This window comes from Sus scrofa, chromosome 18, assembly GCF_000003025.6.
Source record: "Sus scrofa isolate TJ Tabasco breed Duroc chromosome 18, Sscrofa11.1, whole genome shotgun sequence".
Taxonomy (NCBI): domain Eukaryota; kingdom Metazoa; phylum Chordata; class Mammalia; order Artiodactyla; family Suidae; genus Sus; species Sus scrofa.
Window position 1 is genome coordinate 43,806,592 of NC_010460.4, and position 23,402 is coordinate 43,829,993.

Below are 23,402 nucleotides of genomic sequence, written 5' to 3' on the forward strand. Positions count from 1 at the left end.
GAGAGGGCAGACTGGATTTTCATTTCTAGACATGACTTCAATCCTTTCATTAAGGCCTCTGCATTTCTCCCACGGAAATCATTTGGAGGCATGGTGCTGTGCCCTACCTGGTAAAACAGTACATTCATTTAATGCCGTAGGCGCCACTGTCCAGCAGAACTTTCTGCCGTGATGGAAAGGTCCAAGTCGTGTGACTGACGGGCACACGAAATGCGGCTGGTGTGGCCGAGAAACTGCGTCTTCTTTAACTTTTCGTCGTGCGAGCACAGAGAGTTCCTGCCTAGCCTTCCCCCAGCCTCTCCTGACAAGTTATATGACCATTATATCCATCACGAAGAATCTCCAGCGTGAAGAAATCCACCTTGATACACGGCGATTAACTCACCTACACCCTCTTTTCGGGTAGCACCAATTCTTACTACTCGCATCTGTATTTCTCGCCTCAGATCCAGTCCGGGATCCCACATTGCTTTTACTCATCAAATCTTCTGGAAGAACTGAATATTTAATTTGATCTGATTTAAGTTGAAATAGCCACATGTGGCTAGTGGCTACTGGTAGGGACCGTGCAGCCACAAGCGGACAAAGTAGGTTCACCTCCATTGCTTTCCTTACTTCTGACGACAGCCCAATGCAGAGGAGGACAATGAAGCCTGGAGAATCTGTGCCTTATCTCATCACATCGCCAGTAAGTGGCAAAGTGGCTGAAAGCCTCCGGGATTTTCTGACCCTCGGCTGCCTGCTTTTCCCACTCGACCACAGCTGCTTCCCCACAGTGACATGTATGACTTAAAATTCACAGGAGACTCTGATGTAACATTTATTACTAAGATATGTGGGAAAATCTATATGTCTTAGAACATCTTTTACAAAGCAGACAGCCCTTTGGAGTGGAAAAGGTCTCAGCATTCGGGAAGGACAGCTCCTCCCCTCCCCGACCTCTAGATGAATGTTGAATCCCGGACCCCCGTCTTAGGACCTCTTCTATATTTACACACTCTCTCTAAGTGATCTCATTCAGTTCCTTGGCTTTAAATAACATTTAGAAACTGATGGGCCCCAAATTTATATCTCCAGGCCAAACCTTGCCCTGAAACTCCACCTGCTTCCCTCTTCTAGTCGCGTGACTGCCTAATGGCATCTCAAACTGAGAGTGTTGCACGCTCTCCAGTGCTTCTGGTCCAGGCTTCTCTGGGTCTTCACAGTTTTGTAAATGGCACCACTGCTGTTCATTATTCAGGCTGAAAACCTAGGAGTGGTCCTCAAAGCCTTTCTTTCTTGTTCTCATGTGCAGCATCCAAACCATCTGCAAAGGCTGTTTCTCCATCCTTTCTTACCTGGGCTGCTACTAAAAACTCCTACCAATCAGCCTCTGATCGAATCTTGTAACTTCCCCCTTTAGAGTCATCTAACAGCTTCCCACTGCCCTTAAAATGAAATCCAACCACCTGGAGCTAGCTTTAAAGGTCCTAGACGATTTCATTCTCTGTATTCTTGGAAGGCAGCTGTGCTCACCACTATACCACCAATGCTGTACGCATGCTCTATTCCTTTTTTTTTCTTTTGTCTTTTCTAGGGCCGCACTCATGGTATATGGAGGTTCCCAGGCTAGGAGTCTAATCCGAGCTGTAGCTGCTGGCCTATACCACAGCCACAGCAATGCCAGATCTGAGCCGTGTCTGTGACCTACACCACAGCTCATGACAATGCCAGATCCTTAACCCACTGAGCAAGGCCAGGGATCGAACATGCAACCTTATGGTTCCTAGTTGGATTCATTAACCACTGCGCCATGATGGGAACTCCTCTCTGTATTCTTGATTCATGACATTCTAGCCAAACCAGACTTCCATCAAACCAAAGACTCAAATGCACCAAATAAGGACTCATCTACCTTCAGGGCTTTGCAGCTATTGTTCCTTCTGTCTGGAAGTTCCACCTCCAGATCATTGCATGGATGGTTCCTGGTATGAGGGCCTCAGCTAAACTGTCACTTTCTCATAGAGACCGTCACTGACCAACCATCCACTCTCCATCACGTTGGCCCAATTTTTTTCTTAGTAGCAGTTATCCGCTCTCTGAAATTATATTCGATATTTTTTTTCTGTTGTTGTTGTTCCTTTGGTTATCTCCAACTTAGATGTCAGTTCCATGAGACCAGGGACCTTCTCTCTTGAACACCATATCTCCAGTGCCTGTAAATATTTGGTACATGGCAGAACCTCAATAAACCACTGGGTGGATGGATGAAGGAGGGCTCCCACATGAACATTTATATGCCAGACCCTCGGTAAATACATTCCTATTGCCTATAAATTCATTCCTATAACCAGAATCATTGGTTAATGTTTTGTTTTGTTTTGTTTTTTGTTTTTTGTCTTTTTAGGGCCACACCCGTGGCATATGGAAGTTCCCAGGCAAGTGGTCCTATTAGAACTATAGCAACTGGCCTACACCACAGCCACAGCAATGCCAGATCCGAGCTGCATCTGTGACCTACACTGCAGCTCATGGCAACGCCGGATCCTTAACCCATTGAACGAGGCCAGAGATTGAACCTGCAACCTCATGGTTCCTAGTCGGATTTGTTTCCATGGCGCCATGATGGGAACTCTAGTTAATGATTTTCTGAGTGGCACTCAGGATCAGCCCATTATTGGATCTATCTCTGTCTAGCCTCACAGCCATGAAGATAACAGAATAACACACCAGAAGTCATAGCCATTGTGTTAGCTAGGCTAGGTGAGGTGAGGCTGCAATAACAAATATACTCAAAGCCTCAGCAGCTGAATACAGCAAAAGGTTTTAATGCTCACAAACTCTAGTGCAGACTGGGCTGCTCTCTAGGGTACTTCTCCCTGAGGCAATTCAGCAGTCTAGATGGTTTTGATATTATGATGCTGACATCACCATAAATAGCTTCCTGGTCTCCTAGCAGACAAAAAGAGAGCTGGCAGTTCACACACCAGCTTCTAAATGCTTTGGCCCAGAAGCAACAAACACTCTTTCTGATCACAGCCCATTAGCCAGAAGTGCTCATGAGATTCTAATTGCAAGGGGGTTTGCAGTATGGAGGAGTCAATGACTTTTTGGTGAATGGAAAATGTCTCTACAATATTCTATCCTTGAACACACATAAAACAACTCACACCTCTCCAAAGGGGATTATCTGAAGTCCCACCTAGTCATTGCATCCAGCTCCTAGCCCTGGATCTCTAGAACATCTGTTGAGTCAGGATGAGGCTCAGCATGGTCCAGAGACCTGTGAACTAAAACAACAAGTTATCTGCTCCTTGCCCCCAATACCCAGTATACAACAGTGGTACAGGGAGGGGCCAATCCCAAAGCACAGTCCCTTTTGGAAAAGAGACAATTGTGAGACATATGGCAGGATGTAGTCGGTAACAGGGTCCAGGGTGCTTCATAGCCTTTGGCTCCACCTCTGGAAGTTCCTTCCTTTTTCATTATTTTTCTTGGCCAAATATAAATTGGGTGTTGGGGAACATGTCCTGTTAGAGAGATGCATGGCCTTCTCAGCCCATTTCCTGCTCACAAGATATTAAGTCTCAAATAGTCTCAAATAGAGCTCATCAAACCAATAGTTTTCTCATCTATCTGTTTCCAGTCAATTCTCTGAGCCAGCAACCACATCCATCTTTCTTTTTGAGAAATGATCTAGTCTTTATTTCCTTGCTTCCTTTCCTCTCATGGCCCTCCATGTCTCGCCTTCATGGTCCTGTCTGCTTTGGTGGGAAACGTACTCTTTCATAGGATTTTTATGCTGAGTCTTTTTATTAAGAACGGTTTCCTTGAGCACCACATGATTGGTCTGATTATTTCCCTGAGTTGCTTTGGGTTTTTGTTGCTTGAGTGTTTCCTCAGTACCATCAGGAATCAAGAAATTGTCCCTTGACCAACTCATTTCTAGAATGTACTTTTTCCTTACTGTTTGTCAAATGGTCAGTTCTTTATTGAGCTCGTCTCTTACTTCTAACACTTTGCCACACATAGTCTACAGCAACCTCTTCCCTGGGAGTGGTAGGCTCCCTACCCAGTGATCTCCACTGTCTTCTGCATTGTTAGGGTTAGGGTTAGGGTTAGGGTTAGGGTTAGGGTTAGGGTTAGGCCAATAGCCTGCATAGCATGGAGTACCATTTCCCTCAGATCTGACGTTCTTGTCCTTACTGTGCACTGCTCAGCCATTGAGGCAGGGCCACATGTTTCAGTTTTGAGGGTTGTTTTTTTGTTGTTGTTTTTGTTATGGTAGCACCCAGATTAGGTCATCTCCCAGACCCCTTTAAATTCCAATGTTCTATGATCTCAAGATGATGCACCTTGGTCTCTCCGACAATAAAATTCCTGTTGCTGGAACGCTATTGTTGAAAGCATGTACATTAGACCCATAAAGAAATCAGCATGCAGAGTAAATACTGGTGTATATTTTCCTCCTATGCTTGCCTTAGAGAGAGCAGGAGAATAAAGAGGCAGTCGTATGATTTTGATTGTAAGTCTTTGGTATTTTTGGTGTAATGATACCACATCAGTCTAGTAAAAGAAGAACAAGACACAGCGAGCAATGGAAAAAGCAGTCCAGCATAAGGGAGGGAGGAACAGAGCGTTAAGGAGTGTAATTGAGAGGAGTCCTTCCTATAGTCAAAAAGGGTGTGGTGGGCAGAGGCAGGAGGGACTCCGCCTTTTCCAGTCTTTGGCAGCTGCTCAGGGAAGGGGTTTATGGCCAACTTTCAGGAAATGACTCAAGCAAGAAGCAGGGTTAGCCATGAAAGCTCAGGGTTTTAGACAGCACTGGTAATGCCAGGCTCCAACGACTTTCTTTAAGGGATATTTGAAATTCTATTCATCCTGGGCTTTGTAAGAGCCATAGCCAAGTTAAGGGTTGGAACTATGGTCAAGGGTGGAGACGGGTGATGCAGTGAGAACAACAGGGACCAGAGGCTCTTTGACTTTGGGCAAATTACTTAACCCTTTGGAGTGTCACTTCCTTCATCTGTGAAATGAGGATAAGAAAAATACTTAGGTTTGGTGAGAAATAAACGAGATCATGTGCATAAATAGCAAACGGTTTATGTTCACCAGTCACCAGTGTCGGTAATAATGATGGCGCTTATGATAATGATGCCTTGTGGGAGGTAATGGAGGTTCTCAGCCTCATCGGTACATTATAAACACCTGGGAGCTTTAACAACCCAGTGCCTAGGAGGCATCTCACCCATTAAATAGGACTTGCTGGGGCGGAATCCAGATATTAGCACTCTAAGATCTCCCCAGTGGATTCCAATGTACAGTCGACGTAGAGAGCCATGAGTTAAGGGTACCACCTCCAGAGAACAGGAATAACTTATTAGAATCCAATACCTCTAAAAGCATGGTCCATTAATCAGGCAAAATTTTAAGAGATAGCATTTCAGTGTGATGAGCAGTGATCCAGAGGCGTCCTGGGTGTGGATCTACCATTAATATAACTGTTTAACAAATGTTTATTCAATCCCGTTATTTATTTCCCTCTGGCAAGTCCCGGGGAATCATCGATGAGCAAGGGAGGGAAGCTCTTACTGGGGAGGTGAAGGTCGAGTGCAAGAACTAAGCGAAAAAACCCAACCCCAAACTTGAACAGTGGCGGCTTCAGTGAGAGATGAGTCACCAAGGGATCTTGACTCTTTGGATCATGGCTCGTTTCTTTTAAAAAGAAGTACTGAAATCATTCCATCAAAGACCTGTTCAATTTGGGTGGTGAGCATGTTGGTATTTGTTATTGTTTGCACTTTTTTCTAGTTGAAATATTTCATTAAAAAAGAAAATGCTGCCCCGTGCTAAGTGCTATGATGGGGGTAAGATTGGGAGACAGAGGGCATAGAGAAGAGGGCCACCCATCAGCTGGTTCAGAGTGGGTGCGGGAAGGCACCAGAGAGGACCATGGAGAGCTTTCAGGAGACCAGTGACACTTCTGAAACAGGAAAGTGTCCCAAGAGGATTTTCATTTTAGAAAGATGAAAGGGGGTAGGGGTGGGGAGAGCAGAGATGGAGGCAGGGATTTCATTAGAAGACCATTTTCTCCAGACGTGAACTTCATAAGGCCTAGACTAAGGCGCCTACAGTGAGTGTGGGAGAAGGCAGTGCAGGGACCGGAGACATTCTGCAATGAACTGATAAAACTCAGATGCCTATTGGATGTGCAAAGTAAGCAAGAGGAAAGCTGGAGGCCTTCTTGAGTTCCTGGAGTGGGCTTTTGGGTAGACACAGATCTTAACACCATCAACTCAGCTAGGGCTTTCAGGATGAGCAGCAGATTGGAAATGTGAGAAAGAAGATATCAAGTTCTTTTGGGGAACCGGTGCTGGTGGTACACCCGAGTGTCTACAGCAATAGGACACATGGGCTCGGGAGAGAGGTCCGTCCAGAGAGAGAGATATGGGGCCATCGGTGTACAGTTCATCTTTTGATGTGAGGGAATAAGTTCAGACAACAGGGTGACCAATAGAGAGCCCCAAGAGTGGGCTGAGAATAAAATCCTTCCAGAGAGGGCTGAGAGGAAGCAAACAAACAGGACGTAAAATTAGGAAAGAGTTCTGACCAAACCCAAGGGAAGGTGTGAATATCAAGGGGAAAATAACCAAAAAGGTAAAAAAAAAAAAAAAAAAAAAAAACCATGGTGCAGTCAACAGGATACCCATGAATGTTATTACTAAATATAGGGACTCCTTGGCTGGCCAACGGTGATTACAAAAGCTATTTTAGGACACTGGATTGTAGAAGGTAAACTTGCAGCATGGAAGGTACTCATTAAACACTGGTTGGATTGAAATGCACTGGGTTACTGCCATCATGGGATAGGCCTTGAGCCTTGAGGCAGAGGTAGGAGGTGTAGGAGAAGGAATGAGGTCTTTTACTGGGCTTCTCCATCTGGCTCAAGACCAGTGTTTCTGCTGATGAATCTAGAGAGGAGGGTCCCCTTTGCCAGCCTGAGTTAAGTTGGCTTTTGCCAACATTCTACAGCCCTGATCCATTATCAGTAAGTGTCACCCCTTTGCCATATATAGAAACAGTAAGTGCAAAAAAACGCATTGTGGGGGTGGATGACTCAGGATGTTTGGCAATGAGATAAATGAGCATTTTACCTTTAGTGGTGATAGATCGAGGGCCCTCAAGGCAAAGACTGCTGTCTGGTTTTCCTCATTGGCGTCCTCCTCCTACTAAAGTTTTGCAGGGCTCTAAGCAGGCCACCAGGACCCACAACAAAGCATTAGTTAAAACTAGCTTCTGGTCCAGGTTTGAAAAGCTCAGAGTTGCCCTGTGGAGCTGGGTGTGTACCCATGAGAGAGCTTCACAAGTAAGGGAAGAAACCCCGTTAGCTCTGCTCTCAGTTGCTTCTCCAGTTTATAGCGCCTTGTCCCTGCCACCAGTAGACATTCAGAAGCTGTCTGTAGACTGACATTTGGGAGGAACTGGGGTAGAATCATCTGGCACTGTGAATTTCCTTAGTACTTTTTCTGACTTGGTCTATGTGAATTGTATCAGCTAGGATTCAACCAGACACACAACCAATGCATTCATATATATTAAGAGATATATTACAAGGAGTTGGCTTATACTATTGTGAGAGCTGGCTGAGCAAGTCCCCAGTTTGTCAGGGAGGCAATCAGGAAGCGATCACAAGCAGAGTGGAGAGCTCTGTGGGCATGGCTGAAGCTTCGGTCCCCAGGCAGTATTTCTTCTCTGTCTCTCCATCCCTGTCTCTGGGAAGACTCAGCCCAGTTTTTAAGGGCTTCCAACTGATTAAGTCAGGCCCACCCAGGTCATACATTATAATCTTCCTTACTTAAAGCCAACAGAATCATGACTCTAATGATATCTGCAAACGCCCCTCGCAGCCACATCTGGATCAGTGTCTGATGGAATAACTGGGAATTTTAGCTTAGCCAAGCTGACATCAAAAAAGCCATTACATGGGTGTAAGAATAATGTGTTGGAGACCCTGTGACTGAGTAAAGAAAATAGATGGTGTGTGCGTGTATCCGTGGGTGGAGAGACAGCGCTGAGGGGTGGGGCTGGCAGGGAGAAGGGTGCTGAAAATCAGGGGACCTCCTTGTTCTCCCCTTTTAATCTGGGATCTCATGAAAGTCTGGGGAAAGTCACTGGTGACTAACATACTGTTGAGGAAAACCATGACCTCAGGTTCTGTAGCCCCGACACTGAGGAAGAAGGCCAGTCCAACGTTATTAGACTGCCACCACTTTGCTTGTATTGCTCCGCCTCCGCCAGAACTGCCGCCCACCTTCCTTCCTATTCAAAGCAAAGCGCTGCTCTGTATTTTCCGCCACGCCCCCTCGCGTGGTGAATTTCTCCATAGCGCCGCCAGAGGGCGCGCGAGCGGAGGAAAACGCCGCCGGGCTCCTGGAGCCGTCAGGCAGCCGGTGCTGCGACGCGGCGACTCTGGAGACCTGGGACCCTTGGCCAGGGGACTTCTCCTTCCCCAGAATCCCCACCAAGGCTGTCACTTTTTTGTGCACGTTTCGGAGAAGGGCAGACAGGACTCCTGGGAGCAAAGAACTGATAGATTTGCTTTCCTTTGTAGAGGATGGGAGGAGGCATTTGCTGGGGAGGGAAGCGGTGGCCCGGGGACAAGGAGAAGAAACCGGGCGTACCTCGTGTCTCACTCTCAAGCTGTAGGCCCCTACGTCCCATTCCTGAACCCCCTGGGCACCATGTCTCAGTACTCCGGACATCGGAAGGCCCACCGTCCGGAGAGGAAGGCACCTGGCGTCCGGTCCCCTCCCGTGGGCGCGCACAGACCGACTGGGCGCAGACCAGGAGCCCCGCTTCGCGCACAGCCCCGCTGCTGGATCTGCCTGTCTCCCCGACGTAACCGCCCCGCTCACTGGCAGCCCAACATCCTTAAAGTCAGGGGCCCAAGGCAGAGACGCAGTTCTTTTCCGTGGTTTTCTGTCTTTTTAATCTCGGGATGAAAAAGCATGTCTGCCACAGCTGACACATGTCACCCATCTCTCCTTTCTCTTTCCTCCTTAAAGATGCAGAGTCTTCATGAAAAGCTATTAAAAGCACTATAGATTTTGAGAGCAAGGAAAATCACGAGAGGACTTCAACCAAGGTTTTAAAGCCATGGGCGTTATTAAAAATAATCACAGGCCTGGCTTTTCGCAGTTCTCAAAGGCGGATGGTGAACAAAGACAAGGAGAGTAGATCAGACAGTTCGAAATTATAAAGAGCGGCTGCAGTGCTCATAATTTGCGCTCCAAGCACTCATAATTCGCACAATAGGGACGTTTAAACACCCAGCGAGCCTGAGCAATAAACACATTTCTCACTCAAACATAACCAAGGTCAGAGAGGGAGGCCGCTGCTCTTTTCTTGTCTCATGTAGGCACCTCGTGGCCTCAGCTTATGTGTGGTTTTGGAAAACTCTGACAGCAACGAGTGTCTGGGAGACTTCTCAGTTGTCAAGAAGCGTCTTATGTTTCCTAAAGAAACTCAACCTAGATTCATTAAGCCATGTCACAGAGCAAAGAGAATTAAATATTTTTTTAAGACTGCAACTAATCCTGAAACTTAAATATAGGAGACAGAATCCTACCTATGAAAGGTCTGTGAAATTTTTACAGGAAATGTGCAAAGATGCTGTGTTTAAATATGCTCAGATGAGAAAAAAAATTGGGATTTCCCCCCACAAAAAAACCCAAATGATTTTTAGCCGTCTGTTCCCAGACCTCTCCTCATAGACTTCAATTACATAAAATCACATCTTTTTGAGTCATTTAGAAAAATATTTATATCTCAGTGAAATCAAGGAGACTCTTTGAAAGATATTGCTAGTGTATATTTGAGTAAGGCCAAAGCTTGTATTTATGCTTTTTTTTTTTTTTTTTGTCTTTGAAATTGTAGGCTCACATTAAGGATTTTCCCTCCCTTTATAAACATCAGCACAGTGCCATAAATTCCTTTATTTGCAATTGGTATATCCCATGCTTAACAAAGAACTTTTTAAAGAAAAAAAAAAGTTCCCTAATGAAATTCAGTCCTTCTTTATAAAAAGAAAAAAGGATCTTTTATATGCATTTTTATATGCCCTAAATATATAAGCGCGGTGTGTACCTGGTAAAGTTGCTTTCTGCTGATGGGGTAACACAGGTAAATCAACATAGAGGCCACAGCACATTATAGGGTCCACTTTATTGGGTTTTACCTTCAGGTAAAGACTTCTATTAAGAATGTACAAGTGCCTGCATACCTAGGCTGCCTTGTTTTCCACAGGGCTGTATACATAATCTCTTTTAAAATTTTTTTAATCAAAGCTTGCTATATTGCATACATTTAATTGGAATCCAGTGGTTAAAAAATATATAAAAATTTACTGCTGTAGAAAAGTTTTGATTAGTCCTTTCCATTAGCAAGTGTTGTGGAGTAAACCCTCTAACAGTCTATTTACATTCAGACAAGAACGGACTTAGCAAAACAGGTGATGCTTTCAACTGTACAAATATATTATTTCCCATAAATACTCCTAATGAAAGAGGTGGTCTGTTTCAGAGGAAGTAGCTGCCATGAAGACCTTGAAAGAATCCAAAAACATTATTCCTGACCTTGATAAGTACAGGCATGAAGGCTTGCACGGTGAGTTATTAGGTGTGGAAAGGCAGAGTCTAGAAACTTCTCCCACGTACATTTTAAAGTAAGCTGCCCAAAAGCACAGCTTCTGAGAAGCACTGCCCTTTCTCCCCACTTCCAAAAAAAAAAAAAAGGGTGAATTCCAATACAAAGAAAGGTTGTTTTTCCTTAATGAGATGTTTCGGAGGATGGGAATTTACGCTGGAACGCCTGACTTGATGATGCTAACATTTTTTAAATAAAAGAAACAAAAGAGAGAGAAAAACATCATGCTTCTCAACAAACTTCATATGTGAAATATGTTCAATTCTCTTGGACTTTTCTGATTAACTTTCCTCTGATGTTTAGATAACAATTTGGACTTTATCAGCTAACATCAAAAATAAAAATAAGATTCAGGTATGGAGTTCCCGTCGTGGCGCAGTGGTTAACGAATCCGACTAGGAGCCATGAGGTTGCGGGTTCGGTCCCTGCCCTTGCTCAGTGGGTTAAGGATCTGGCGTTGCCGTGAGCTGTGGTGTAGGTTGCAGATGTGGCTCGGATCCCGCGTTGCTGTGGCTCTGGCATAGGCTGGCAGCTGCAGCTCCGATTCGACCCCTAGCCTGGGAACCTCCATATGCCTCGGGAGCGGCCCAAGAAATAGCTAAAAAAGACAAAAAAAAAAAAAAAAAAAAAAAAGATTCAGGTATGACAGGGAATCTTGGGTCTGTCCCATTTATGAGTCTCCAATTCAAGAAGAGCTGCATTTCTCTTCAATTGTTGGGCAAGGTCTGGAATCAAGATGCTGTTTTCTAAGTAACTTCGTGTTCCTGTGTTTCATACATGACAGACCTCTGACTTCACACAGTGAAACCTGCAAAAGCCCCACAGGCTGGAGCCACAAGTCTGAAGCTAGACTTTTCTGGTTCATCATTCAGGCTGTTTTTAGAGTTAAGTGAGTGAATATCTTCATTATTTTTTTTCACTACTGCTATGTTTTTGGTAAATTTCTAGCTGCTATAATCCTGTGTGTGAGACAGAAGGAGAGAGAGAGGAAGAGGCCACAAGAAGACAGAGCAGCAGGGGAAAAAGGAAACACTGGGAGTGCAGAAAGCTTCTGCTTTGGGATATGACATGTCCTTCTTTCCACTATCTTAATTCATGGTGAATTTAAAGAAGGGTCTTATTTACAGAAGTAAATCCCTGCTTTGTTTTTCAAAATTGGTTGCAGTTATAGGAAACTACTCTGTGTCATGATTGTACAGATGCAGTGTTTCCATTCTGTGGCTTATTCTGTGTGCATGATACACACACACACACACACACACACACACACACACACCCCTTTTCTTTCTCTTTGAATATCAGCGTAGTTGGCTGACAATGAAACCGTGAATAACATCTCATTCTTTTTTGTATCCCCATGTTCTTTCTTTGCAAAATTGATACCTCTATTTAATGAATATAATTCAATGTCAGCAGCAAACAATACCAACTACAACGTGATGAGTGTAAAGAATGTTACACCATAAGAATACTTTGCGGGAAAATGACATTTCATATTAGATTTATTTAATTTGATTATGATGAAAAGAGAATTTTTTGTCTTTTTGTCCTTTTTAGGGCCACACCCGCGGCATATGGAGGTTCCCGGGCTAGGGTTCTAATTGGAGCTGTAGCCGCCAGCCTACCCCAGAGCCAGAGCAACCCCAGATCCAAGCCGCTTCTGTGACCCACACCACAGCTCACTTTGACAACGCTGGATCCTTAACCCACTGAGCTAGGCCAGGGATTGAACTCACAGCCTCGTGGTTCCTAGTCAGATTAGTTTCCACTGCGCTATGATGGGAACTCCAAGAGAATGTTAATGTATTCTAATCCAATAGTAAACGGTCAAAAGAAGCAAAATATGTATAATAATCTCAGTTTTTCGGATGTAGTGTATTTGAGTACTATTCATTTGATGTGGTCCTACTTCTTTAAATTTGGCTAATTAAATCTGAAGTTGCACAACCTGTTCATCTGATAGGTTAATCAAGGGAAGAAATTTAGTTCAAAGCCTGAATAGCATGCAGCTGTAATACTTTTTGATATAAAAAGAAACCCTACTCACAGACTTACATCCAAGTGGGTTTGACAGAAAGACCTATTGATAACTTCCATTTGTAAGAAACAGCCTTATTTGCAGGTAAGGAGTGCAGTATTATGTGCATTATAATACTATCACATGTAATGCAATACTAACAGCAACCCTTTTGTCAAAAACCTATGATGTCTGGCACCGCACAGAGGGGGCTCACACAAGAATGAACAAGGGTGCAATTTCGTAGTTCCTGTTGTGGTTCAGCAGTAATGAACCTGACTAGTATCCATGAGGTGGCAGGTTCAATCCCTGGCCTTGCTCAGTGGGTCAAGAAACCGGCGTTGCCGTGAGCTGCGATGTGTCGCAAATGTGGCTCAGATCTGGCGTTGCTGTGATTGTGGTGTAGGCCGGCAGCTGCAGCTCCTATTTGACCCCTAGCCTGGCAACTTCCATATGCCTCGGGTATGGAAAAGACAAAGAAAAAAAAAGAAAAAGAAGGATGCAGTTTGTCCTCTAGAAGATGCAATCCAGTGGCTCTTTTAGGAAAATAAAAGAATTACCTGCTCTTTAGTAAGTTTTTTGTTTTGTTTTGTCTTTTGTCTTTTTTCCTTTTCTAGGCCCGCTTTTTTGGCATATGAGGTTCCCAGGCTAGGGGTCTAATCAGAGCTACAGCTGCCAGCCTACGCCAGAGCCACAGCAACGTGGGATCCAAGGTGCGTCTGCGACCTACACCACAGCTCACAGCAATGCCGGATCCTTAACCCACTGAGCGAGGCCAGGGATCGAACCTGCAACCTCATGGTTCCTAGTCGGATTTGTTAACCACTGTGCCACGACGGGAACTCCTGGTTTGAAATGCAATTTTAAAACAGTGACTTTGTGCCTCAGCTCTCCCCAGAAAGGGCCAATTTCGTAAACTCCATGCAAACAGTCAAGAAGCCATTTGTCGCCACATCATTTTTCTCTTTTCCTAGCTTGTTCCACGGACCTTCTTTCTAAAGTGTTTAGTTCTAAAGTAAATTCTGTTTCTTTAATGTTGGGCGTGTCAGGAAAAGAAATCGTGGAACATATAGGTTTTGCTTGCATTCCTCATGAATCTGAGAATGAGACAGTCTTCCTGCATAGAAAGAAAGCACAGCATTCAGCAAACTTACACCAAATAATCAGAAAATGCTAACAATTTAAGATTTCAGTGAAACTTCGTATGGCTGTAAGAAAAAAAAGACCTATTTCTAAAATCAATTACCTTGTCATGCAAGCAGCTCTGATGAAGCAAAACCTCTTCTTTATTTAGAAATGATACGTGATGGCTATAAGGAGATTTTCAAAAGAATTATTGTTTTGCAGATGCCCAAATCACACAATGATTTCTTTAAAAAATCAAGAGAGCAAAAAGAAAAATGACTGAGGACGTTTCACTCTCTGCCTTTTTTCTGTATCTCATCCCGAGGGCCCTGAAGGAATAAGGGAATTGCTCTCCTCCACGCTCCCCTTTCTGCTCATTTCCTGTCACATGAGAGGTGATTTTTCAATGGCCATCTCCATTGTCATTCGCCTGCAGCCCCCAGGTCAGAAGACTGACAGTATCTGGAAATCTACAAAGTCAAAAGCATTGTAGACCCACTCCCTGCGGATGCTATGCCAAGAAGAGTACAAAAAATAAGCTAAGTGAGAGTCTCTCCTGTGTTCATCGTGGACAGAAGGTTCTAGAAGGAAGAAGTGTGTTTCTGAGTGTTCCTGGGTGAGCAGAAATTCTGTTGCTGCCATGGAGTTTTCTTCTGTCTTTGACATCTCCAGCCATGGGCTGGATTAAAACCCTTGGCCATGAGTGAGAATCCAGCTCTCCGGGGGGTGGGGAGAAGGCTGAATTCGCTCTGCCTCGCTGCGTTGGAGCCGCGATATCTCCTGCTGACCAACGGTCTGGTGTGTCGGGCCGCGTTTGGCTGGCCCAGGGTCGCCTGAGTGACATCTTTCTCTGTCATATTTTGAGACTTCCCTACTGTTTTTCTAACACAGCCGAGGAAGGGTGGGCCTCGGAGGGGAAGTTACTGTTTCTTTCCTGAGATGCTCCATAAGGCCGATGACTGTGGGCCAGGGTGGGGCTAGGACCCGGCTGAAATCTTGGCGGGAGCCTGCGAGGGGACCCCACCTACAAGCTGACCGAGCGCAAGGTCCTGGTCCCGGCTGTCCTGCAGATGTCAGCCGTTGCCTCCCAGTTCCAGCTGATCTGGCTTCGTGCACGAAATGGCATCTTTCCCTTAGGGACCCCCGTTCCTGCAGTGTCACTTAGGAGATGTGCTGCCTGTGATAACAGCGCCTCGGAGAAGGCAGCTTTTTACACCCAGTCCTTGGGTGACCTCTGAGAGGGGTGCCATACCCACAGCCCTCGTGTCTCTGCCAGGGCCCACTCCTGGGAGGGCGGGACTCCTTCCTTGTCTGTGGTGACCCCTCGTGTCCCACCCCCACCTGCCACCGAGCTGGGTGCCGGGTGGGGAGCCTGGCTGCCTGGCCTGGGGGGTGTGGGGGAGGACTGATGGGGGCCGCGTGGCTGCTGGTGCAGTTATTTATTATTTCACTGAATTACTGCTGAGTGACAAGGGCTCCCTGCATCCTAGCAGCCTGGCATCCACGGAACATATTTGTAACATGAATCGCGAAAGAAATAACAAAAATATGAAATGGCTAATTAGAGAGCCATTTCACAAAGGTCCTGCCTGATGACAAGTTTTTTGGTCAGTCTTGCCATTTGCTAATTTCCAAGTGGGAGTGAAATTGGAGTCCATGAATCCAGGCCTCCAAGCTGGAGCGAGCAAGGAAAGAAGACAGAAGCCTGAGATGTTCAATATACCTTCTCCCAGTCGTAACATTTAGGATGAATTCATGGCATTTGGGAAAGCTCTGAGGTACCCCCAGAGGGTTTCGTGGGAGGTGTGGACCCATAGTCATACAGCAAGTGATTCTAGCCTATTCTGCTCTTTCTAAGACTCAACTAGTCCCTGGTTAGCAGAAAACTCAATGCCCTTAGCCGATGTTTTCTCTCTCTCATATTAACCATGCATAACAAGTTGAGTGACTCTTTCCCTGTAGTGCAATGAAATAGTACAGTGTTCTCTGGGAGATTTTAAAAGCCTTCGAAGCAGGCAATCATGCTTCTGAGGTCACATGAGTGATGAATAGCCAAGTCTCTATTAATCTGTGTGTGAGCATACCTTTGGAGTTTATAGCAAAGATGAAAAATGGACTGGCAGGGTCTTCTCCACTATTTGACTGGCTAACGCTGCAACAGCTCCTTCCTTAGAGGGTGGGCACGGGAAAGAGCACCCACGTAGGCTCTACCAAGATCTTTTAAGCATCGGGAAGGACTATTATGCTGTATTGCCTGCCTCTGACTTACATAAAGGGAGAAGATCGGTTCTAGAAGTGGAATAGGAACACACAAATCAGCAGAGAACACAAAGGTACTTGGGTTTCTCTTTTATTTCCATATTTATGGGCTAACAAGATGACATTCTAAGGCATGTCAGGATTCTCTTTCCCTTAGCATTGTATATCCACCTTAAATCCTCTGTATTTTGGTAAATGTTTCACTGCACAAAAATACCATCCCCAAACCTAATGGCTTCAACCAACGATTTTATTTTGCTCACAGTTTTGGGGGTCAGGCATTCGGGAAGGGATTGGCTGGGCAGTTGATCACCCATCCTTAGGAGGTCAGCTGGGGCTGCTGGGGCTGCAGGATCCTTTCCAAGAAGGTGTCTTCATTCACATGCCTGGAACCTCTGGGACTGGGATACTGGGCTCCTCTCCCCCTCCCCCTGCCCCTTCCCTCCCTGCCCCCTCCCTTCCTCCCCTCCTCCTCCTCTCCCTCCTGCTCCTCTGCCTCTTCCTTCTCCCCTCTCTCCCCTTCTCCTCCTCTTCCTTCTTCTCCTCCTCCTCTTCCTCCTCCTCTTTCTCCTTCTTCTCTCTTTCTCTCCCTGTGGCATCTCATCCTCCAGGGCCTCTCCATGTGGCTGGGCCTCTGCTCAGCATGGTGGGCTCATGGAGTCATGGCGAAGCCCACGTCTTACTTGGGGGCTGGCTTTCAAGAGGTAAGACTTGAAAGAAGCCAAGCGACTGAAGACCCATGCCTAGGACAACCTCAGTGTTTCTTCCATGCCATGCTCCTGGCGAAAGCGGTCGCAGGGCCCTCCCACATGCCAGGACTGTAGCTGTAGACTCCTCCTCTTAATGGGAGATGGGCCAAGGTCCGTTGCTGAGGGATACGTGGGATGGGAGATATTGTTGTCACTTTTAGCAACTATAATCTGTCACAAAACAGAGGTCTAAAGAAAGTTTAGTTGTTAAGACACGACCTATAAAGTCTTCCTTTTCCATTCTGATGTACGGATTTGCATTTCTGTCATGAATCCTCCTTCTTTGGAATCTGTGCCCATTGGGACTCTGCATGCAGGTCACCTGTGCTCAAGCAGCCCCTCCTTGTGAAAACCACCAGGCAGACTGCCATGCCTCTTCCAGCCTCCAGCACCGGGTGCATCCCTGTTATCACCTGTCAGCCTGCTCTCTGGCTACCTGCCCATCCTTACTGATGGACTGTGCCTTGAGGCAAGAGCTGTATCTTATTTATTTCTCTGATTTTTAACTAAGTCATTAAAAAATTTGTAGCTCATCTGAATTATGGTGATTGACTTAATAAATGAATAAATGTCACCCTGATTCCAGGAACTTGACCCTATAGATTCATGAAAAGAACCAGTAAAAGAAAAAAAAAAAGAAAAAAAGAGAAAAACCTGAGGGTAAGGCCAGGAAGACTTTTTCCTATTTGGAATCAGGGCGGAGGAGAGTGAGCCAAACCCACACCTTCTTCACCTGATAAGAGAGATGCTGAAGAGCTGTGAATAGCAGCTAACTAGCCTGTTTATTTCCAGAAAATAGGATTTAATTAAACACACTTTCTTCAGCAGCTCTTACCAATCAAAGGATTAGAACCACTCTGGGTGCCAAGTACAAGCTCTTGGGAGGAAATGATCTGGAAGAAAAATAATTTTCTCCACCTCAAAATAGGAGTAGGAAAAATATGAAAACAAATATTTTTGGTCTAACATTTAGTAATTTTAAAATTCCACATTCAGCTCTCCAGTGTCTATTTCTTTCCTTTAGACTAAAAGTCTTTTTTTTTTTTTTTAGATTTTATTTTTTACTCCGAGGATTTTCATGTAATTTGGGGGGGTGTTTTAATCACATTTCTGCAGTTTATTACCTTGGAGGTTTGCCCATTGTCTAGAATGAGGAGTTTATTTGCTAAATTGAGGAAAACGTAGGCGAATGTTTGAGCTTGTGGGTAAACGGATCAGGATGCCCGGATCACAAGGCCGCGTCGGCCATCTGCTCTGAGCACAGCCACATCTGTGGGGTCACAAGAGGGTCTCACCCAAGGGGGCAGACTTAGGAAGCCCCTCCCAGCCACAAGGACATTTCACCTGCTTATCTGGCAGAGATGGCTAGACCGAGGCCAGCTATTGAGCAGGTATCAGAAAATGGCTGATTTGAGAAGGTGACTCATATTGACTCAAGGGGATGCTCGCCCGGTTAGGGTTGGATGCAGATTTGACTGTTGACAGGAGCTCTTCCATGGCGCTTGGGGGTAGACGGCTCTCCCAGCTCCAAGGCAGCATCCAGCACCAGGGGGATGGCCTGGAGCTGTGCTGTGCGTTTCCATCTACGCGTGCTTTTCAGGGAGCCCGCAGGTCAGATGTTCTGCTCATGACTGACGAAGCTACTAACTGCCTGGGGAGGTTGGAGAAAAGTGAAGGCGAAAGGCCACACACTGTTCCACAGAATTTTTGTTTGTTTTTAAGGGCCGCAGGTGTGGCACATGGAAGTTCCCAGGCTAGGGGTGGAATTGGAGCTGCAGCTGCAGGCAGACACCACAGCCATGGCAATGCCAGGTCCAAGCCATTTTGCAACCTACACCACAGCTCAGGGCAACACGGGATCATTTAACCCACTGAGTGAGGCCAAGGATCAAACCCAAATCCTCATGGATACTAGTCAGGTTCCTTACCACTAAGCCATGCCGGAACTCCTGAAGAATATTCTTGTTTGTAGATTCCAGAGTTCTTAGGTAAAATTTTTATTTTGCATTTGGGCCAATTGTGTGTGTGTGTGTATGTGAGAGAGAGAGAGAGAGAGAGAGAGAGAGAGAATGTGTCTATCTCTGATATTACTAGTGAAGTTATTGTATAGATTCAAACACATCTCTTAGCGCTCCCTCAGTGCTAAGTAAACCGCGTGCTAAGCCAGATGGGATTATAGAAATGAGCGAAATACAACTCGGATCCTGCAGATGCTGTCACGGAGTGGGGAGACAGCACAGACAAATATTGACATGCAGCACATTGCAGTAGGGGCTGTGATAAGAGCAAGCCGAGCACCATGAGAGTGGAGTAGAGGGAATGGACGCATTTTAGCTGGCAATCTCTTGGAGAGGCTTTGTGGAAGAACAGGCAGCCTCACTCGGGGTGGAGGGGCGGGCAGAAGGATTCCTGGCAGAGGGAACTGCCAGGCGGTGGAAGGGGCAGCCTTGTCTGGGGAAACGCGTCCCTGGGGTGCGGGGTGGGGAGGAGGATGGAGAGGATGTAGCAGGATGGAAGGGAAGGGAGGTTGAGGTGACATTGTGGAATCCTGTCTGGATGCCTCAAGCTACTGAATCTGGACTTTGCTTATTTCGCAGTGAAGAGCCATGGAAGGTGTTTGAGTTGGGTCAGGAGTGTGTGTGTGTGTGTATCTGTGTGGCTGGAGGAGGAGGAGAGGGAGAGAAGGAGGGGGAGGGAGAGGAGGTCTGTGCTTTAAAAAGGATGTGGGTTGGCAGTTTGGGCCACGCAAAGACACGAATGGAAGCAGGGAGGCCGGTTCGCAGGGTGTTGCCATTGCGCAGCTCAGAGACAGTGCGATTCTGCAGGAGGGCAGCGGGCATGGGTAGAGAGGAGGCAGATTCACGTTTTCTCATGAAGGCACAGTGGCCAGGGTTTACCAAGAGTAGAGCTGAGGGTTAGAGAGAAGGGTGAACACGTACAAAATACGTACGAGGGCTCCACGGCACCGCGCTGGCCTGGGATGGGGAAGGAGAAGGAACCACTTTGTGTGTCCAGGTATCCATCTGTTAATGCACAGAGCACACTGTTGCTGAGCACGTGCAGGCACGGAGCTGGGGACTGGGACACCGCGGAGGACCCAGACGGCTGTGGCGCTCCAGGGCTGTGGGAACTGGGGTCAGGAAATCCCGAGAGTAATTAGGTTCTGTGGTATAGACTTGGGAGTTGGCCTTCAATAATCAATCGGGGACTCCAGGGGGTTGAGTCAAGGAGGAAGTTCACCAGTGGGAAGAAGGTCTCATAAAATTATCTGCTCCTCTAACCCTTCTTAGTGGAACTTATAGTTCTTTTGCTGAGAAAAAGATCATGAAGATATATATATATATATCTTATGTGACAATATATATAGCTCATAACGATCTCTCTCTATATGAACATATATGTTTGTCTGCATTCAAGACCACCCGTCCTTTCCCCCCCCTCCCTGATTTCCATGCTGTAGACACAGATACTTTTTTCTGAAGTCATCTAGATTCAGTGCCTCTTGAACCTAATTAAAGTAACAGGAGACAAAGTGGAGAACAGCTTTTCAGGAAGGATGTGGGGTGTCTGGGCTCTGAGCCTGCAGGGTCCACACCTTTGCAATCTCGCTGTGCAGGTCAGCTCTGCAGCTGAATTGTTTTCCCAGTCCTTGGAGACTAGCCTGATCGGGTTCACTAATGGTTGGACTTTCCTTGGTATTTGCTTACATAACACTATCAGGACACAGGGCTTAAATATTTTATCAGGTTGAAAGGGTAGTTTTCATAACACGGCATTGTGTGGCCCGCAGAACAGACGAGAGGGGAGGAAGAAGGGTCTTGGCCTGTGCTAAGGGACATAACTTGAATATGCATTCTGATATGAAAATTTTGATTAACTTGATAACAAGACTGCAGGGATTAAGACGTTGGTTTCCCCTGAATTGTAAAGGCAGCTATTGAAGCATAGTGTGTTTTACTTAAGTGCCTTAGCTAGTGTAATTGACTCCTGGGCATAAAAATCATGTAGTCCTGACCTGTGTCTAGGCTGCTCCTGGTTGGGGAGAACCAGGCAGGGGCTAATTGTGCGACTGGGCTGTTTGCGCACAAATGCTCCTTAGGATCCACGAACACTTAGAAGGGAGATGGAAATTTGTCCATTAGCCAAAAGAGCCGAATGCACTCTGGGATGCAGAAGAGCCACTCTCTTTGATTATTAAGTGCTTCGTAATCGGAAAGTATAAGTTAAGAAGAATAAAATATGTGCCCCGGGAGCAGACCTTTCGTAAACCTTAAAAGGAGAGAAGCAACACCAGAGAATCTGCCAGGATCCTTTCAGATCTGTTCTAGGCTGCTAGCTGATTACGAAACAGTGTCTGCTGGAGAAAACATCCGCATATAAATGAATATTTGAATGTTTGCAACCAATTCAAATTACCCTAGGAAACAGGTATTTCTCCCTGACTCTTTGAACAAAGGAATCGCTCAGGTTTTGCCTTTGACTAAACTGGCCCTGAGGATGAGGGTCACAATCCGAGCTGGAAATACTTGCTGTATGTTTTAGTTTTTCATATCAAAGTGCCTTGGTTCCTTTGGCCTCATCCGTCTTCCTGATGCGTTAATCTGTTCTTAGATTCTATCAGTGATTTTAAAATTCCAGCAGGCATCAAGGTCACCTGGAGACTTGTCAAGACAGATCGCCGGCCTCACCGTCAGAGTTTCTGGTTTAAAAAGCCTAAGGTGGGGCCTGAGATCTTGCATTTCATACAGGTTCCCAGGTGACGTTGCTGGGGCTGGTGCCAAGACCACACTTTGAGAACCCCCAAATTTGGTGTTTTCTAAGCTTCCTCTTAGTGGCTCCGAACAATCCAGGGAACTTAATGGAGGCTTTTCTGCCATGATAACTGATCAATTTAAAATAGTGGCGCCTTTCCCAATTTCCTTTTATCAGAAAACTCTCTGATCTCTACTGGAAAGTAGATTTTTCACAAGTGCATGTATGTAGAGCAAGTGGTAGAGTATTAGCAACCACATACACAGATGCACCTCAAGGGCATCGTGCTAAGTGAGAGAAGTCAGGCAAAGACAGACAAATTCCATATGATCTCACTTATGGGTGAACTCTAAATAAGCCGAACTCCTTAAAACAGAGAGTAAACTGGTGGCTGCCAGGGGTTGCGGTTGTGGGAGAGAGATGTGGTTTTGAAACTGACAGCACTAACGGCCTGAACTTAGCCCGAACACAGACTGGGACTTGCACCCACGTGCTGGGACTCGAACCCAACCCAGAGCCAGATTGGGACTTAAACCCACGGTTTTAAATAAGAATTGCTCACCCTGTAACTGGACGCACTAATGTTCAGGTTCTTTATGCCTCTGCACAGAAGGAATTTAGCCAGCGACAAAGTAACAGGTAAGAAACAGATTTATCAGGATAGGACGCTTGTAAGAGATACAAGCAGGCAGGCAAGGAAGCTCTACCCTGAGGATCCAGGGGGGCCACAGTTTTATCATCCAAGTGGAGCAGGGGTTGGAAAGGCCCCCCTCTTCCTTTCCGGGAGTAGTAGCTCCTCCTCAGTATCCGGTAAGGTGTGTATTCAAATCAGCTGAAGGGCTATCTTCAAACTCTTTATTTTTTTATTTAATTTTTTTATTACTCAAATGAATGTATCACATCTGTAGTTGTATAATGATCATTCATAGGATTTCCATCCCATAACCCAAGCACATCCCCTCGCCCCCCAGACTGTCTCCTCCGGAGACCAGAAGTTTTTCACTCTTGACCACGGTCTGAATCTGAATGAACGCAGGCCTCGTCGCAACCCCACCCAACGTCTTGAGGCAATTTGCGCACCTCGACTAGTCAAGCAAGCCTGCCTCGTTCTCATGGCTTCCTTGAACTTGCAGGGGTCTCCCAACCTCCCCCAGGTTTCCCTCTTTATCTGTGATCCCCTATTAGGGCTTTTACAACCACCTGTGCCTACTCTACCCCTATCAGTTTAAGGCCCCAAACTTGCAACTCATCGAGAAAAAAAATCCTGCAGATCTAATGCCCAGCAGAGTGATTCGAGACAACAATATTGAATTATAATCATCACACTTGCTAAGAGACTAGATCTTAATTATTCCCACCACAAAAAAAGAAATGAGATGTGACAGCCGTGCTGGCTACTCCGACACAATGGCAGTCATATCACGATATATACCGGCATCCCATCGGCATGGCTACACCTTCAATTTATACAAGTCACACATATTTCAATTATAAATAAATAATAAATAAATAATTTGAAAGTTAAAAAAAATGGTAAACTGATGTAAACTTAAATGTTGGATTCTAGTCCCAAGAAAAGGGCTAACTAGCTGTTGAACTTCTTGTGGGTTTTGTTTCTCAGCAGAATGAGTTGGCTGCATTACAAAAAATTTAAAGGAAGCAATCAATATTGATAATATTTTCCCTTGATGTAGCCTGGAGGCGTAAGTTACAACCAAATAGGGTTATTGTATGAAAGGAAAGTTCCAGGGAAGCGTTGGGGTGGCGATGAGGAAAGGAGCAGGAAAAGCTGAATTGGAAGGAAGCAGCGGGAGCTG

The 23,402-nt window shown here is 45.7% G+C and overlaps 1 protein-coding gene across 1 annotated transcript in view; it reads left to right on the forward strand.

The window, feature by feature from the left end:
• Positions 1–23,402, forward strand: part of TRIL (TLR4 interactor with leucine rich repeats) — a 108,084-nt gene that overhangs the window by 80,682 nt on the left and 4,000 nt on the right.